General features: G+C 43.8%; 1 protein-coding gene across 1 annotated transcript in view; it reads left to right on the forward strand.

The window, feature by feature from the left end:
- Nucleotides 1-19,761, forward strand: part of LOC124788882 (dual oxidase maturation factor 2-like) — a 695,079-nt gene that overhangs the window by 532,435 nt on the left and 142,883 nt on the right. The gene's annotated exons all lie outside the window — the stretch shown is intronic.

The following is a 19,761-nucleotide window of genomic DNA, read 5'->3' on the forward strand; positions in this document are numbered from 1 at the left end:
TCGGCCGCTCCGGACGGCTGTGCTTGCAGGATGGTGATGGATAGATCTGAAAGTGACTCTTTTGGGGAGAACGAACATTGCAAGACCGTATTCGTCATGGTTATATGGGCCCAACCATCTATATCTTCTTGCAAAAATTTTCAGGTAATTATGTTAGAAGCAGAAAAGGCGACAGGTTGTTAAATGTAATATCACGAGTTCTGGAATCACTTCAAAAATCTGCGGAGGTGAAAGTAATCTTGAATGCAAGTGTCAACAATTAAACGTTATTCGCTGCTAATGCTGCCTCAGTTGTAAAATATACCGCTGTTAATGGTGTATGCATTATAGTTCAACAACTTCTCCTCTTTTAGTCACTGTATATCATCTATCATCATTACGTTGGAAGTAAGGATGTAGGTTAACGTCTCATCAGTTCCAGTGTCGATAGAGATGTATTTCTCCTGATCCCAGCGTGGTTGTAAAATGAAATGTTGTACATAAACGAAAGTAATCATCTGTGGCATATTATAATACATATGTCTTTGAAACCACTGGAAACGGTTTTCGAACTATTTCTTATGGTGGCCATGCTGGATTTTAGATCGTGTTGTGACATAATTGTAAGATTAGAAGTTCGGGGATATTTTTAGAAAAACATTTAAATTATCTACGTTCCTCTCAAATGAATGTTCCTAGGTGTCTAAAACTTGTTGATCACTGCCCTTCGTTAGGTCACAACTAAAATCAGAAAAATAATTTTATAGGAAAATGACAATATATCGGATGCAATTTAGAAAATCTGTCAATTACTGTTTTCACAAAGAAAATTTGAAAGATCGCATCAATCTACAGTTGTAAATTTCTGCATTTAGTTGTGACTGCTTGGGATCAATAACCAAGTCCTGCCGTGTTGCCTTGGGAACGGCTAATATCTGTTTGGACGGAAGCAGGCACCATCCAGACGGATGGGCGCCTTGACGGTAGGCAATCCACCGTTACAAAGTCTCTCACGCGCCAGTGTCTGACCTGCTGTAATCTCCAATGCCTTTTTGTTCTGTTATATGCAGCTTCGAGTTGATTTCTTTTACTGTTGAATGATGGTTTCGGTGGTAATACCGTAAGGAATCCCATTAAGATTCGTACAGCTCAATAGCGTTTCACCGTTGTCCTTATGAAGGTAATGGATAGAAAGGAAAACAAGAGTGGAGCTCGAGATCAGCTCTTAAGCAACATTGGATGGAATTTTGGTTCCGTAAATGCCGGCGGGGGATAGTTATAAAGGTACTGTGGACATTAACACGCACTCAGCTACTGATTTATTTACATTTTTTACTAGAGTGTGTTGGAAAGTAATGCCTCCGAATCTTTATTCTTTTCTCAAAATCGGTTGAGGTATTACATGTCACGCATATCGCTCGGTCGAATTTCCAGCTTCTTTGACACAAGTTGCAGCCCTCTGCCTCTAGAGCATTCCGAATTGTAGAGGGTAACACGGCAATGCGTAACGTAACTATGTCGGTGCTAGAGAAACAGTAGAAATTCCACTTTCACAGTATCAATAGTCAATTTATTTCTTGTCGAAGTCTTCAGTGATTTGTCTACCATGATGACGTTATAGTTCCATCGTGCCTGCACTTTTCTACTTATCCAGCGTATATGTCGGTGAGAAACTACAGCAGCAAGTCAGAAAGCACCTGAAGATGAAGAGTAACTGTCTCGTTGAAATAATGTGCAGCTTTCACAACATTATCCGACGCGACGCCAGTAAAGCACTGAAGCAGTCGTTACGTCGGGAATGTGTCAAACAGCGTAATTCATACCTTCTTCGTGTTTTTTTTAGTAGGAGTGATTGATGTACATTCATCTTCATTAACTATGCGAAAAAAGTTATTGTAGTATTGGTGAAATAATGCAAGGATACTGAAATAAAATTAGTTGCTTTTGGCTAATCTTCGGTGATCTACAAACAGAAAAACAGAAATACGGTTCAGTTTTCTTATAATACCATTCATATATAGTCAATTACGTTTTGTTGCACTTCGTGACTTAATGAGAAATATGACACTTCATTTCCATCCAAGTTCGCGGCATTCAGAATGAAAGAAAATCCAAACTCCAACGGTGTCGGCTTGCGCGATATTACTATCCGCTACATTTCTCGCAAAGAAATGCTTCCCTCCTGAATTAACATCCCCCATTTTGATCAGACGTAGTAAATCTCTCGAGAAAACCAGAGATCCGAACTAGAGCTTTAGTTTAGTGGCACAGTTATTGCTGCCGCTTATAATCTCAATTTACGGCGAGCTCCGGCCGTTGTCTAGGCGCTTTACGGATGACGAGTAGTCACGCGCGCTGCCGCGCCGTTGTTCAACTGGGAACCTGGCGGGCCTGCCACCTGTGTCTCGCCAGACCCGAGCCGCGTGGGACGGCTAAGTACTGACATTACTCTTCTACCGGTACAGAGGGTACAGAGCAGAATCGCGCTAACTCGAATAATAACAATAGCTTTTAATATTCTCGTATGCTGATTTACGGATTCGCGTGATATATGCGTCGAGTGCTGGGACGTACATTCGCCCGGCACTCTAAAACACGCCTGATTAGCATACATTAACAGTTAATCTCCGTACAAGAGCACACATTCGTCATTTCAGGCTATTATATACAAGATGGATGGTCGATCCCCTGAGACGTAGAGAACAGTATCACAGGCTTTGCTACGGCCGTCAGTCGCTGTAAATGGTGTACCGTCTTAGTAACTTTGCTCTCACGACCACGAAGCTCGAGAATATGCAGAGTTTTTTGTATATTTATGGTAGATTACAGCAATGAAGCGCATGATAAAATGTAATGAAAATGTCTATTAAGTTATCAGCACATTTAAACTCTCGAAGTACGAAAAAATCTGCCATGAAACAAATGGAGCAGAGTATCTGTTGCTCCAGCTCTTCTGCTTGATTTTCTGTGCAGTTGTCTGTGTTTCTATTATGAAATCGGATACTACACTGCCCCCCCCCCCAAAAAAAAAGAAAAAATGGGAAGCAACGAGAAGGGGAGAAGCAAACGAAATGAAACTTATAGGATTGAGAGGGTATGTGATGTTATTTCAGTTATTACAAAATTGAGTCAAGCTTACAAAACACTGGTCCGTGCGAGCCTCAGTTAGCAATATGACACATCCCGTCTGGCCTGGATCCATGCAAGTTGGCCTACAACTGTTATAACTGGTCCTTGACTTCCCGGACACTGACAATGGGACGGAGTTGCCGCCCGAGCTGGTCCCGCATGTGTTCTATTGGAGACAATCTTATTATCATCTTGTTGGCCACTAGATTATCTCACCACCATCCAGATGATCATAGAGACATATGCCATGCTGGAGGGAGATTGCCTTGTTCAGATATGGCACTAAGATACAGCCGCATGAGAAGTAACACATGAGGATGGAGGTGATCGTGAGGTACCGTTGTGTCGTCACAGTTCCCTCAGTCACCGCTGCCGATCTGCAGACATACCCGATGACTCCCCACACCATGATGCCTGGAGCTACACCACTGTGCGTCAGCAAAACATTGAAAGAATGGCACCGCTCTAAGTAAACGCAAACGTTTGTGTGTGGTGTTAATAGCAGCCTACGCAGGGAACTGTAATTCCCTTAACCGGTTCAAATGCTTTAAATGGCTCTGAACACTATGGGACTTAACATCTGAGGTCGTCAGTCCCCTACAATTTAGAACTACTTAAACTTAACTAACCTAAGGACATCACACACATCCATGCCCGAGGCAGGATTCGAACCTGCGACCGTAGCCGCAGCGCGGTTCCAGACTGAAGCGCCTAGAACCGCTCGGCCACGCGGCCAGCTCCCTTAACCGGGTGCTGCTAGTCGTCCACCAGTGTTGCAGGACGACACAGAACGTAGCAGGGAGTACATTACGTGTTCCTCGATGGCAGGCACAGATGTGAAGTGGTTACGATGTACTTAGTGCCCCATACGGCAACCACAATTGTGGTGGCTAGACGTGGTGGTCCGCAACTTTGACTAGTACGCCTGCCCTCACGTTGCCATGCCATTCATTATTGAGCCACTATCACACTTCAGTGCCCCACAGATCTAAAATTATACGATACGACCAGTCGGTCAAATGAGACCCCTTTCAAACTCTGTCAGATGCTGATGACGCTGTCTCAAACGAGTGAGCATTATCTCCACGCCGTTCAAAGTGATCGCTCAACGTATATTCGCCTCCTTAGATCAGTGGTCAGCCCGACTGGCTGCCACGTAACGGACCTGGGTTCGATTCTCGATCGCATCGGAGATTGTCTCCTCGTGGAGACTGGTTGTTGTGTAGTGTTCTCATCATAACTTCATCATCGGCACTCAAGTCACCAAAGTGGCGTCATCTGAAAAGACTTGCAACTCGGCGGATAAACTACCCCAGGTGGGGTCTACCGTCCGTCAATGCCATACGATCATTTCATTTCATTCAACACATGCTGCTGCTCACGTCCCTTGTACCCTACCAGCCCTGATAGCAACACTACACAAACAACAATAATGCACTCCAATGGCCGTTTTACCTGTCACATAGAACTGCACTCTATGATCACTTACATACCTTGCGATTGCGTGTTTGTCTACAAAAGTTACGTTCACATGCGACCATGTCTTCCGGGTACTTCACTTTGTTGTCAGTCAGTACATTTGTAGACAGTAAAAAGAAAAATTCTGAAAGAATATTCCGTTTCTCCCTGAGGAGCGTCAATTTTTCAAATTCTAATTTACTTCTAGGATTTTTCGAATGCAATTAAAATTAGACTCTCTTCCCAATAAAAATATATTTCAGGACTGACTGAAATAAGATAATTTCCAAAATATCCAAGAGACAGCGAAGCATTTGTGAGGTATTTCACAAAGGAAAGTGTAAGCAACGTTTTTGTATTTTGATCACATGTGTTGATAGAAGGCAGACACTACTGACAACTTAGTGCACTGTTGTTCAACCATGTGAACTAAAGTACCATTATTACTGCTTTTTAGGTCTTTCATATGTAGAGAGTGTCCTGGGAGGAATCGTTAGCATTCAGAGATATGACAGGAAAATACCATTAGAAACAAAAATGTCCAGTAAACTCTGGCTCTAAAATGCATACCTTAAGAACTATGAGCACTTCTTCATCTTAGATATTGTGAAACATATCTCTTCTACTGCAAGCTCTTTGCTTCCATGTTTACGGAATTCGCAGTATGGACCAAACCAAGAAAAACATAAAAACTTCTTCCTATGAGGCAGCCGCAACTCTGTAAGTGCATTTTGTAATATGAAGAATCCGCAACGGTTGGCTTAATCATTTATTGTATGCACCGCAGGCTTCGGAGCACTTGAAGTTCCGTCATCCTATGTAAAAAAAAAAAAAAAAAAGATTATTTAACCATATAAGGTCATCCTCACCACAATATTCTAATGGAACCAAAAGTTCCGTGCCAAAAGGAAAAAGGGACATAAATTCCATAAAATGTTCCCCCGTGCTGCGCGATCGGGAACACAAACAGGAAAAGAATGTGACTGTTACATAATTTTCCCTGTTTGTGTTCCTGGACGCGCAGCACGGGGGATAGTTTTTATGGAATTTGTGTCCTTTTTATCTTCTGACACGGAACCAATGATTCCATAACAATATTGGGGAGAGGATGACCTCAGATGTTTAAGTGTTTTTTACGCCAGATGATGAAACTCGGGTGTTCCGAAATTTATCGCATATTCAATAAAAGGTAGTTAATTAAGCAACTGTTGCGCGGTTTCTTCAGTTTACAAGAAAAATATTTCCAGTAACCGTGGGCACTTTCTGAAATGCGTACCAAGAGCTGTGAGGTTTTGTTCATCTTCGCTATCGTGAAACACATCTCTTCTACTGAAGAGCTACTCATAGCACTTAAGGTGTCCGTTTTAGGGCTCATGTTAAATTGACTTTTTCGCATCGAATGATCGTTCCTTTCATATCACATAATATACACCAATCCTTCTGCGACAACCTGTATGTATGGTAGACCAGCACAACCTAATAAGGCGAGAGCAAAGTGAAGGAACTCGAATTGAGAAAATTTTTCAAAATAGCCATAGATCGGAAATGCACCGTCAGCGTCGAGTGCACGGTAATTTGTCCTGTAAGCTAACGTGTTCGGGAGCGTCTAGCATTGCTTAATAGAACGGCGTTAATTGACGATTTCACGAACTTCGTACAATGATAGTAACCACAAATGAATTGTTGTTGTTGTTGTGGTCTTCAGTCCTGAGACTGGTTTGATGCAGCTCTCCATGCTACCCTATGCTGTGCAAGCTTCTTCACCTCCCAGTACCTACTGCAGCCTACATCCTTCTGAATCTGCTTAGTGTATCATCTCTTGGTCTCCCTCTACGATTTATATCCTCCACGCTACCCTCTAATACTAAATTGGTGATCCCTCGATGTTTCAGAACATGTCCTACCAACCTATCCATTCTTCTTGTCAAGTTGTGCCACAAACTCCTCTTCTCCCCAATTCTATTCAATACCTCCTCATTACTTATGTGATCTACCCATCTAATCTTCAGCATTCTTCTGTAGCACCACATTTCGAAAGCTTCTATTCTCTTCTTGTCTAAACTATTTATCTTCTACGTTTCACTTCCATACATGGCTATACTACATACAAATACTTTCAGAAACGACTTCCTGACATTTAAATCTATACTCGATGTTAACAAATTTTTCTTCTTCAGAAACGTTTTCCTTGCCATTGCCAGTCTACATTTTATATACTCTCTACTTCGACCATCATCAGTTATTTTGCTCCCCAAATAGAAAAATTCCTTTACTGCTTTAAGTGTCTCATTTCCTGATCTAATTCCCTCAGTATCACCCAACTTAATTCGACGACATTCCATTATCCTCGTTTTGCTTTTGTTGATGTTCATCTTATATCCTCCTTTCAAGACACTGTCCAATCCGTTCAACTGCTCTTCCAAGTCCTTTGCTGTCTCTGACAGAATTACAATGTCATTGGCGAACCTCGAAGTTTTTATTTCTTCTCCATGGATTTTAATACCTACTCTAAACTTTTCTTTTGTTTCCTTTATTGCTTGCTCAATATACAGATTGAATAACATCGGGGAGAGGCTACAACCCTGTCTCACTCCGTTCCCAACCACTGCTTCCCTTTCATGTCCCTCAACACTTATAACTGCCATCTGGTTTATGTACAAATTGTAAATAGCCTTTCGCTCCCTGTATTTTACCCCTGCCACCTACAGAATTTGAAAGAGAGTATTCCAATCAACATTGTCAAAAGCTTCCTCTAAGTCTACAAATGCTAGAAACGTAGGTTTGCCTTTCCTTAATCTTTCTTCTAAGATAAGTCGTAGGGTCAGTATTGCCTCACGTGTTCCAACATTGCTACGGAATCCAAACTGATCTTCCCCGAGGTCCGCTTCTACTAGTTTTTCCATTCGTCTGTAAAGAATTCGCGTTATTATTTTGCAGCTGTGACTTGTTAAACTGATAGTTCGGTAATTTTCACATCTGTCAACACCTGCTTTCTTTGGGATTGGAATTATTATATTCTTCTTGAAGTCTGAGGGTATTTCGACTGGCTCATACGTCTTGCTCACCAGATGGTAGAGTTTTGTCAGGACTGGCTCTCCCAAGGCTGTCAGTAGTTCTAATGGAATGTTGTCTACTCCAGGGGCCTTGTTTCGACTCAGGTCTTTCAGTGCTCTGTCAAACTTTGTATTATACACTCCTGGAAATGGAAAAAAGAACACATTGACACCGGTGTGTCAGACCCACCATACTTGCTCCGGACACTGCGAGAGGGCTGTACAAGCAATGATCACACGCACGGCACAGCGGACACACCAGGAACAGCGGTGTTGGCCGTCGAATGGCGCTAGCTGCGCAGCATTTGTGCACCGCCGCCGTCAGTGTCAGCCAGTTTGCCGTGGCATACGGAGCTCCATCGCAGTCTTTAACACTGGTAGCAGGCCGCGACAGCGTGGACGTGAACCGTATGTGCAGCTGACGGACTTTGAGCGAGGGCGTATAGTGGGCATGCGGGAGGCCGGGTGGACGTACCGCCGAATTGCTCAACACGTGGGGCGTGAGGTCTCCACAGTACATCGATGTTGTCGCCAGTGGTCGGCGGAAGGTGCACGTGCCCGTCGACCTGGGACCGGACCGCAGCGACGCACGGATGCACGCCAAGACCTTAGGATCCTACGCAGTGCCGTAGGGGACCGCACCGCCACTTCCCAGCAAATTAGGGACACTGTTGCTCCTGGGGTATCGGCGAGGACCATTCGCAACCGTCTCCATGAAGCTGGGCTACGGTCCCGCACACCGTTAGGCCGTCTTCCGCTCACGCCCCAACATCGTGCAGCCCGCCTCCAGTGGTGTCGCGACAGGCATGAATGGAGGGACGAATGGAGACGTGTCGTCTTCAGCAATGAGAGTCGCTTCTGCCTTGGTGCCAATGATGGTCGTATGCGTGTTTGGCGCCGTGCAGGTGAGCGCCACAATCAGGACTGCATACGACCGAAGCACACAGGGCCAACACCCGGCATCATGGTGTGGGGAGCGATCTCCTACACTGGCCGTACACCACTGGTAATCGTCGAGGGGACACTGAATAGTGCACGGTACATCCAAACCGTCATCGAACCCATCGTTCTACCATTCCTAGACCGGCAAGGGAACTTGCTGTTCCAACAGGACAGTGCACGTCGGCATGTATTCCGTGCCACCCAACGTGCTCTAGAAGGTGTAAGTCAACTACCCTGGCCAGCAAGGTCTGCGGATCTGTCCCCCATTGAGCATGTTTGGGACTGGATGAAGCGTCGTCTCACGCGGTCTGCACGTCCAGCACGAACGCTGGTCCAACTGAGGCGCCAGGTGGAAATGGCATGGCAAGCCGTTCCACAGGACTACATCCAGCATCTCTACGATCGTCTCCATGGGAGAATAGCAGCCTGCATTGCTGCGAAAGGTGGATATACACTGTACTAGTGCCGACATTGTGCATGCTCTGTTGCCTGTGTCTATGTGCCTGTGGTTCTGTCAGTGTGATCATGTGATGTATCTGACCCCAGGAATGTGTCAATAAAGTTTCCCCTTCCTGGGACAATGAATTCACGGTGTTCTTATTTCAATTTCCAGGAGTGTAATTTTGGATATCTGCAGATTTTCACATGAGCACCAGTTTTTTTTTTTTTTTTTTTTTTTTTTTTTTCGCTGAGCAACTCTTATTGCGGATATCTGCTGATATCAGTATTCGTGCAGACCTCTTGCTATGTTGTCTGTCAAGGTATAGGAAGAGCACTTGGTGACTGACATTTATAAGGAGAAATGAAAAAAGAAAAAAAAAAAAGAGGGCAGGGCAGTAGTCCCGACACGCGCCACAGACAGTGAAATGATAACATGACGTCATTACAATGGCATTCTCACCAACACGGGGATTACGACATCCTCTGAGAAATGGGACAAGCCGAGTTGGCGAGTGCTGCTGTGTGAACCTCTCGCGCCGCCGGCCTTCCATTTCTGCGTGGCTTCCCGCCGGCTGCGAGCAGGGGGATTATCCGATGTAACCATTCATCCGGCACGTCTGCAAGTATGCCCGTTGCAGCTGCAGCTGCAGGGGCCAGAGCCAAGCTAGGCACGAGATTTGTTGCCGGGGGCAGCTTGCAGGTCTCCGCCTGCAGCGGCCGGTCAGAGGTGGCCGCTGCGATGCGCCTGGGGGAAACGACGACTCGCAGCTTCTACTGGACTGTCGGCAGTCTCTTACGTCATAAGTGACAAGTACTGCTGTCTCTCATAAACTCTAAAACGTACAATAAGTGCGCAAGATTTAAATTTTAAATAAAACACGCTTTCCTGTAGCAAAGCATTGTCATATTTATTGATTTATAATGTAGACATTATGTCGGAAAGTATGTATAGAACAGTACATACGCCCCAAATAGCCGCCAAGGCTTTGGTGAGACTCTTACTCCTCTGGTCCACTTTTCAATTACGGTTTTCCATAAATGCCGTGGTACTTCGTTGAAACGTTGTTCAGTTTCGGTCTTGAATGCTTAGGTGGTGTGTGCTTGTTGGCATAAAGCTGCGACTTCAGTAAACTACGTAGAAAAAAGTCCACAGGTGCGAAATTGATAGAACGTGACGGCTATTTTTTTTTCGTCGTTCTTCTGACTGGTTTAATGCGGCGCGCCACAGATTCTCTTCTGCGCCAACGTCTGCTCGTCTTACGGTAGCACTTGTAACCTATATCCAATCTCTGTCTGCCTTTATGCATACCTTACCAGTCCACCTAATTTTCAACATTCTTCTGTAGCAACACATCTCCGTGGCCTCCATTCTCTTCTGTTCTGTTTTTCCCACAGTCAGTGTTTCACTGTCATACAATGCTGCCGGCCGGAGTGGCCAAGCGATTCTAGGCGCTACAGTCCGGAACCGCGCGACCGCTACGGTCGCAGGTTGGAATCCTGCCTCGGGCATGGATGTGTGTGATGTCCTTAGGTTAGTTAGGTTTAAGTAGTTCTAAGTTCCAGGGGACTTATGACCTCAGCAGTTGAGTCCCATAGTGCTCAGAGCCATTTGAACCATACAATGCTGTGCTCCAAACGTATATTCTCAGAAATTTCTTCCTTTAGTTAAGGCCTTCGTTTTATGCTAGTAGATTGCTCTTGGCAATGAATGAACTTTTTTCCAGTGCTAGTTTGCGTGTTATGTTGTCCTTGCTCCATCCGTTATCGGCAATTTTGCAGCCTTCATCTGCTCCGTAATCACCCATCCTGACGTTAAGTTTCTCGCTATTCTCATTTCTGATACTTCCCACTACTTTCGTCTTTCTTCGATGTACACTCAACCCACATTCTGTACTCATTACACTGTTCATTCCATCCAACACATACTTTAACTCTTCTTCACTTTCACAGAGGGCAGCAACGTCATCAGCAAATCTTATCGTTGATATCCTTCCACCGTGAATTTTAATCCCACTTTTGAACCTTTCTTTTAGTTCCATCATTGCTTCTTTGACTAATAAATCGAATAGCACCGGTGAAAGACAACATTCCTGTTTTACACACATTTAAGGTCGTGCACTTCGTTCTTGGTCTTCCTGTTTTACTGTTTCCTCTTGGTTCTTGTACATATTGTATATTACCTGTCTCTCACTATAGTTTACCTCTATTTTTATCAGAAATTCGAACATCATGCGCCATTTTACTTTGTAGAACGCATTTTCCAGGGCGACGCGTTCAATGAACGTGTCTCGATTTTTCTTCAGTCTTGCTTCCATTATCAACCGCAACGTCAGAACTACCTCTCTGTGGCTTTACCTTTGCTAAAACCAAACTGATCGTCATCTAACAAATTATTGGTTTTCCTTCCCATTCTTCTGTGTGTCATTCTTGTCAACGACTTGAGTGCAGGAGCTGTTACGCAGACTGTGAGATAAATCCCGCACTTTCTGGCTCTTGGCATTTTCGCAGATTTTCCGAAAGTCTGACGGATATCGCGCCTCGTACATTCTACACACCAACGTGAATAATCGTTTCGTTACTAACTCCCGCAATGATTTTAGAAATCCCCTGGGATGTTGTGTATTCCTTCTGTCTTATTTGATCTTAAGCCTCCAAATCGCTTTTAGATTATGGACAACAAAACGGGAGATGTCACGACGAGGAAAAGACTCGTGCAAAACCCCAATATTTCGTGTGCGGTGTGGGAAGTGGTAGTGTCCCACCGAAACCACATGTCATCAAGAGCAGTATTTTCCAATCGAGGCACAAAGAACTGTATTGCTGTTTTACGATAACGTTCACGATTTACAGCCGATGAATTACATGTTTCGTTTTCAAAGAAAAATGGTCCATTGATTCTTCTGGACCACAATGACACAGAACAGTGACATTTTGGGGAAGAATATTTTTCTTTCGTCAAACACTGGTGGACTTTGTAAGTTTCAGATGCGGTAATTGTGTTCATTAACGAAGCCATCGAGGTGAAAGTGGGACTCATTGCTGAAGATTATTTTGTCCACGAAATCGGCATTCAATTGTCGTTGTTCAACGATCCAGTCGTTGAGCTCTCATCTCTATGTAACGTCTGTTGGTAGAAATTGTTAACTGTGCTTTGTAGTCACGGAGATGAAAGTCTTTAGAAAGAATACAGTAAGAGTGGCTACTGAAATGTGCGTTTATCGTGCATGGTGACGCACCGAGGTCCTTCGAATCTCTGCCCAGCTGTCGCCAACCGCCGGGACGTTTGTTTCTGAACGACCGCTACTAGCTCATGAGTCTGTCTTACATAAAAACACAAATCAGAGCTTTTGAATTTTTTCATTGTTCTTTTTACGGTTTTTGAATTTAGAACGTTTTTTCTACCGAAAATTGGACGCACTTCACGAACTTTCACCGTTTTGACAATGACGTTTAACGTTAAGAATATGTTATTGTATCGTGTAGTGTTCTTTATCTACTAACTCCCATCTGTCTCGCGTAGATGTCACAACTATCGACCCATCGAATCATGACAGTCAAAATGGATCGCACTTCAGATATTGCACTCTTATTGTAACACCCACGTTGTGATGGGGTTTCTGACTTGACAACGAAATAATATAATATTGTGTGTATTACTATAGTATAATCTACTTGTGTCGCATGGTAGGCTCGGAGATTCCGAGGGGTAAGTTCAGCCGCATAAATTGAAAAGTTTATCTTCCTTTGTTCGCAATGGCTGCTTTCCTCCAAGAAGTTAGAATTGTGTTAGGTGTAGCTGTTGAATGTAGGTGACTATTATGGTTCTGCACAGCGCAGTGTCGAGTTCGTGACGTATGATGATGAGAGAAGGGAGAGTGCTGGTACATAGCCCCCTAGTCTGGAATTGAATCGAAGGGGTCGTCGAGATTAAAGCCCCTATCCTACTGACGCATCACCGTCAACAGTGTCACATGCCATCAGTCTATGAGTGAGTGCGGAGAAGTTTAGAATTTAATGGATGACAATGCCACTATTTATGGTGTACGTTAGCGTATACCAGCAACATCACCTATGGTGGCGAGTTTAGTTGTAATGATGCGTTGGTAACATCTGACTGTAGCCGAGAGTCAAGAATGCACACTGACTGCAGTCGTAAACGATGCAGAAATCACAGAGAGTATTGCCACAAGCAGCGGAAATACCTGGTAGACTACTGTAGGAAACAATCTGAACATAATTCGCTGAGTAGTTTACGGGCGCCTCGGTTTGGCTAAAACAAGAAGATGAGGAGGGGAGATTGGACGTGCAGATCACTGCAGATGAAACACATCCTCACTAGCCTACTTTAAAAAAAAAAGGAAACAACATTCGCCACTTCCGTTCTTCTATTGTTAACAAGTGATAGACGAGAGAAAATGTAAATATGTAAATGTACTACACTATTTGTACGTACAAACTGCGCAATAATAGTAAACACGTTAGTGAATCTGCGTTTGGAAGAAGGTGAAACACCATGATACGTACCCGGTGTGGACAGTACTGTACAATAAGGCACACAAACAAGACAAAAACTAAAATAGCCTACAACACGACTCGAACCACGGAATTGACTGCAGACTACTTAATGGTAGATAGAGTACTGTGAGTAAGACATCATAATACCCTCCCGACGCATTTGACGGAGGGCCGATGCAACGACTGTGCTAATATCCGCAACCAAGCGTCACACGGCCCTTCTTATAAACACGTGTTTATTTCGGAAAGTATGCGTTTGCCCATGTTTACTGGACTTATTTTTCTTGTTAAAAAAATGGATCTGAGCACTATGGGACTTAACTTCTCAGGTCATCAGTCCCCTAGAACTTAAAACAACTTAAACCTAACTAACCTAAGGACATCACACATATCTATGCCCGAGGCAGGATTCGAATCTGCGACTGTAGCGGTCGCGCGGTTCCAGACTGAAGCGCCTAGAACCGCTCGTCCACCCCGGCCGGCCTTTCTTGTTTCAATGAGTACTAGCACCTATCGAAGTATTCGGCGTTTCTTTGAACATATATATATAGTGTGTGTAAACAATTAGGCTGTTGTGTAGCGTCCTTAAGAATTATGATGTTACCATTTTCTGTTATAGTTACTGTATTTCTGAAGCTAGTTTGAAATCCTACACGAATTCAAAGAAGCCATTTCAAAAGACACATTTTGACGCTACGAGTAAACAAACAGGTGAAGAGGTATCCAGGGAATCCGAAACGTCCTTGAACATGATTTAAATCAAGTTAATTTGAGACTGAAAGGAAGTTTTACTTATACATTCACTTGAATAACCAAAGCAAGGATATTGGCATCGTAATGGATAAGGTTAAGTCAAAATTTTATGGCCAGTATGGACCCGAACCGAAATGAAATTAATAAATTGAATAAAAGAATTCTAACAATATCTTCCAGAGCACCGAGTTAAAACCTCAGTTTCTCTGTTACGCAGCGCAATCAGAATCTCATTAGCTTTCTCACATGCAACAGTGCGTTACGTGCGTGTCAGGAGGAGTACTCCCGGGGTCAAAACATCTACTGGCGAACGGTATGACCCGGAGAAAGCGAGGGCCCGTTAGATGTAATTTATACTCTGGAAGAGAAAACTCGTACTAAGAGCTGTATAATAAGGAGAGAGTATCTCGTCTGCGCGATACCAAATACAGCTGTGGGCAAGCGTTGGCTCTAAAAGCAGTCGCAGTCGCCATGTAGAAATGCCAGACGGAGCCATTGTGAAGAAAAATGTGAGTGGCCAGCCATTGGATCGTCCGTAAAAGAGCGCGCCGGTAGGGCACTCAGAGCGCGGAATGCCGGCCGCAGGTGCCCTCCGCCCAGCACCGCACCGGCGTCAGGCGTAAATTAACCGACGCATTTTGCGGCACTGTGCGTTCCGCATGTAGCGCTCAGTCTCCGCGCATCCTCTTCGCTGCACCTGACGTCACAGTCTTAGAGTGGTAACCAACACTGCTGCGCTGATTGCGTGGAGTGTGAGCATTTCATTGGTCTCATCTGTATCTGCGTACTGCCACTGCTAGTGACGAACCGAACTCTCTCTAGCACTAAAACTTGACTAGGGTACATTTCATTGTTCAAGACGTTAGGCACTATCGGAAAATATTAATTTTATGATGGCAAAAGAGCTTCACCCCAAAAACACACCGATTTTGAACATCGTTATTGCCACTGGAACTGAACAAACGTGAACGGTGGAGATGACGACACAGAGTGTCTAAAATCCTATCATCATCCGCATTAACGATCAAAATATTCATAGCTTAATAATTTTGAACATCGGTATAAAAACACGCCTCTGAATGCTAAGCGACAGGTAAAATCTCTCTTTTGTGCAAATGGTCATCAAGGAAACGAAGAAAAAACTTCGCGCCAATATATCCGCCGAATTAACATCTGTTACTGGCTTCGGATCGGCAAAGAGTACAAGTGCACAAGGATTGACACTAATATGGAAACACACAACACAACGCATTTCGATGCCTAATACGATGTAGGAAAACCGCTGGCGCTCAAAACAATTTCCAGACTTCTCGGAACTGATCAATATAAGTCCCTCATGGTTTCCAAGGGAACTTTTTACCGTTCCTCCTGCAAAATAGTGGCAAATTCAAGTAACGACGATGGTGGTGGATAGCAATCACGTAAGTTTACCCTTCTCTCCAAAATGCTCCACAAAGATTCAATAGTGTTGAGATAGGGCGACTGTGATTGCCAGGGCAGATGCGAAAATTCATTTTCGGGATCTCAAAATCAGTCTCGGACGATGCGAGCTGTGTGAATAGGCACCCTGTCCTCTTGGAACGCAGCATCATCGTTGGAGAACAAACATTGTACCAGTGGATGGACCTGACCAGCCAAAACGGTCATTAATCCTTGGGACAAGTGCGGCCTTGCTGAGTAACCAAGGTGTCCACGGAATACCAAACTATGGCTGTCCAACTCATCGCCGAACTTCCACTGTGTTTCATTTACGGAGTGTAAACTCTGCCAGACGCGGGAAACAGTGTGCAACAAGACCCATCCAACCAAATGACTTCCTTCCGTTGCTCCATAGTCCACGTTTTATGGCTTCGGCACCACGTTTTCCTGTTACGGGCATTTGCATCACTGATGACTGGCTTTAGAAATCCAGCTTGCCCTGCAATTCCCCGCTTATTGAGCTCCATTCGTGTTGTTTTGGTGCTGACAGGGTTGGCGCGTGCAACGTACAGTTCAGCAGTGACTTTTGCAAGTAGCTCTTCAATCAGTGCCTGTCACCACACACTTTCGTCCGCGTTGTGACCTAGCGGATGATGCTTTTTGTCTTTCCTTGGGCGAGGTAAAAATCTTGACACACTGCTTCTTGAAATACCAAACACTTCAGTCAACTCGGTTACGGAAGCACCTATAATATAGGCATCAAATTCACGTAGCTCCGACATAATGCACTTAGAATTACACAGAGGAATATTCTGTTCACGGCGGACGGGTGCCATTCGTGTTGAAATTCAACTGTGCAATCTGCACCCTTGGCTATCTTTTGCATTAATGTTCAAACATGCGTTTACGATATGTTTCCATGTTTTTATCCAAACCCTGTAAGTTCTGTTTACCAAAAGGGTTAAAGGGCGGATGCACAGAATTACGGTCCGCCATCTCTTACGTCCGCTTTTTATAGAATCCTGGAACATATCCCAAGCTCAAACATTTGACGTTCCTGGAAAAACAATCTTCCCTCACTGAATGAGCAAGGATTCAGAAATAACCACTCACGTTACACACAGCGTGTTTCATTCATAAGTATTATCTTCCAAATAGTAGATGCAGGTGAACAGATAGACTCCGTTTTCCCATGTTTGTGAAATGTGTTAGACGCTGTACTACATCGTCCACTACAAACCAAGATAGGATCAGACTCGCAAATATGTAACTATCTTGAGCAATAGTTGAGTAATAGAACCCCGTACGCTGTTATGGACGGTGAATGTTCCACAGAAACGAAAGTGACGTCGATTGTGCCCAAATGAAGTGGAATAGGACCTCAGTCGTGTTCAATATACGTAAACGGTTTGACATACAGGGTCACCTGCCAAATAAAATTTTTCGTAGAGAATCGTCGTTGGAGGATCATGAGAAAGGGCAAAGAGAATTGCAAAAAAATGTACTTGGCGTGTTGATGGCAGCTCTCTTTTAAAATGGGTAAAATGCACAGAAGAAATGATCTAATAGTACCGGATTTCAAGATTATTAGGGGTCATCAAGTGTGCGTCACACCGTGTGAGTACTTCGGGATAATTCCCACAGCGATATGAAATGGGATGAACTGTTGAAATCAATCTTAAAGAAGACGAAGTGAAGACGGGTATAGAATCTGTACTTACGTGGGCGTGCTGAAAAGTAATGCCTCAAAATTTTTTGTCTGAAAACTCTTCAAGGTTTTTAAACCAAACAGTCGTTATCAACATTCTACAGCTCTATTCTTCATATTTACACATTTATTTTTCAACATAGTCATCTTGGGAACAAACACATTTCTGGCATTGAGACACCAGTTTGTTGACCGTTGGTTTAGAACATTTGACTTTGTTGACGGAGCCATAACCACACCTCTACTTTCACCGCTTCATCAGTATCAAAGATTCCTCGATGGTTTTCATTAAGTGTTGGAAATAAATGAAGACGGATGGGACCAAGTCGGGATTACATGGGGGATGGTCGATGAGAAGTAAGAGATTTTAAAAATCTTGGAAATATGAATCACTGAAGACTTGAGATATCATCAGGAGCTGAAAAATCGCATTGCTGTAACGAAGGAGGCATTCAAGCGAAAGAGAAGATTATTAAATGTAACTAGATAAATGTCTCAGGAAAAGGCTTGGCATTGTCCGGAGTGTGACACTCTATGGAGTATAAACATGGACACTGAGACGAGAAGATGAAAAAAAGGCTAGAATGATTTGAGATGTGGATGTGGAGGAGAATGGGGCGGATAAGCTGGATGGAAGGACTGCGTAACGAAAGAGTGTTGGTGAGTCGAGAAGACTGCTCGAGGTTATAAGAGAAAGACAGAAGAACTGGACATTCGTTGAGAAGGGACTGCTTGCTAACAGATGCTGTTGAGGGTCTAATTTGTGGGAGGAGACTGAGAGGAAGGGGAAGATGCAAGATAATGGGTGACATAAAGGGAAGCTGAAATTACGTGGACCTGAAGAGGATGGCAGAAAACAGAAGAGCATGGACAGTTACCTAGTGAAAACCTGACATTAGACAGGACACTGATGATGATGATGATGATGATGATGATGAAGGGAAGACTTTGACTTGTTGGAACGGTTTTGGGAAAGTGCAGTGCATGTATGAAGGAAATTAGACACAAGACGCTTGTGCGAACAATATTAAGTATTGTTGCAACGGTTGGAGGCCTTACCAAATAGATATGACACAAACATCGTGTGAATTCAGAGAGGCCCTGGTACCGGTAGTTATGGTATGAAAATGATCGGGGAGCATCAGTGGGAATTTCTGGGAGAAAAGCGACTTAGTTCTCACCAAACCGTTTTGAGTAAATTAAAGAACTTGTGTTCGAGGAAGATCGACCGTATTTTACGCTTAGATGTTATAGGAGATTACGGCGAGGGTATGCAGGAGTCGTTTTTGTAGTCGCTCAGTTATATATGCGATAATATATATAAGTTGTAACTAGGGGAAGATTACTTCAGCTGCGGTTGCTCTCAACAGGAAAATATTTGTAGCAGAATCACAGAGTACTTGAAGGATGTTCTCTATTGGTGTATGGCGGCATAACTAGGGACGAGCCGCAACCGCTCGAACATGAAACAGACGCTCAAGAACAACATCTAATGAAAAAAGAAGCAGTTTGTGGGTACACGTCTTTAGGGACTCAATCCGTCAAGGTGAGGGATTTTCGTTCCAGGCAGTTTTCGATGGTGATGAACGTTCTGCCTGTTCTTGAAGAGTGTCGCTACGTAGTCAGTGGATCTGAGCTGAATTCGCGAGACACAGACGCACCTAAACAAGTTGTGTTTGATGAATACATCTTTTTAAGTCATACTGTTTAGCTGAGGTGTGCTGTTCTTGCTGTGATAGTGTGTGGTGAGCTGGTAGGTCTTAACGTACAATTTAACAGGACATAGCGTCTCATAATAATAATAATAAAAATAATAAAGATCGTTGTGGTATTGGATTTGTTACTTCCTCAAGTTTTTCTCTCACTGTTTTCACGCCTTATGTTTTATTTTTTAATTATTTGCTAGGTGTGAGGTAACCCATAATGAAGCTTAAGATCAAAATTATTTAACAGCTGTTGCACATCGTATTCAGCAGATATCTAAGGCGTGCTTTAGTTTTCGAGAAGACAGAGATAATGACACAAAAAGTAAATAAAAAACGTCACTTGGGCTCTGTTCAGCATTAATGCGCAGTCAACAGGTGGTTTAAATCTTGCCATGTTTTCGCAGGAAAGGTGTCCAATCCCTCGGCGACCGCATAAGTGGCATCGTTAAGGGCCGTGGCATAAATAATCGTTACAGTACGACGTGGAAGTTTCTCAAGAACGGCACCCACAGACGACTAACCGTGCTACTTAGCGGGCGTCGTAAAAGTTCGTCTGTGAAAGAACTGCGAGTTATTAAGTAGGCATTTGTCAGCCGTAATGGTCTCGGGGTTCGCCGTCCAGAAACTCCGACACCCACGCTGCGAGAGGTTTTGCAAA

Source organism: Schistocerca piceifrons, chromosome 3 (genome assembly GCF_021461385.2).
Source record: "Schistocerca piceifrons isolate TAMUIC-IGC-003096 chromosome 3, iqSchPice1.1, whole genome shotgun sequence".
Lineage (NCBI taxonomy): Eukaryota > Metazoa > Arthropoda > Insecta > Orthoptera > Acrididae > Schistocerca > Schistocerca piceifrons.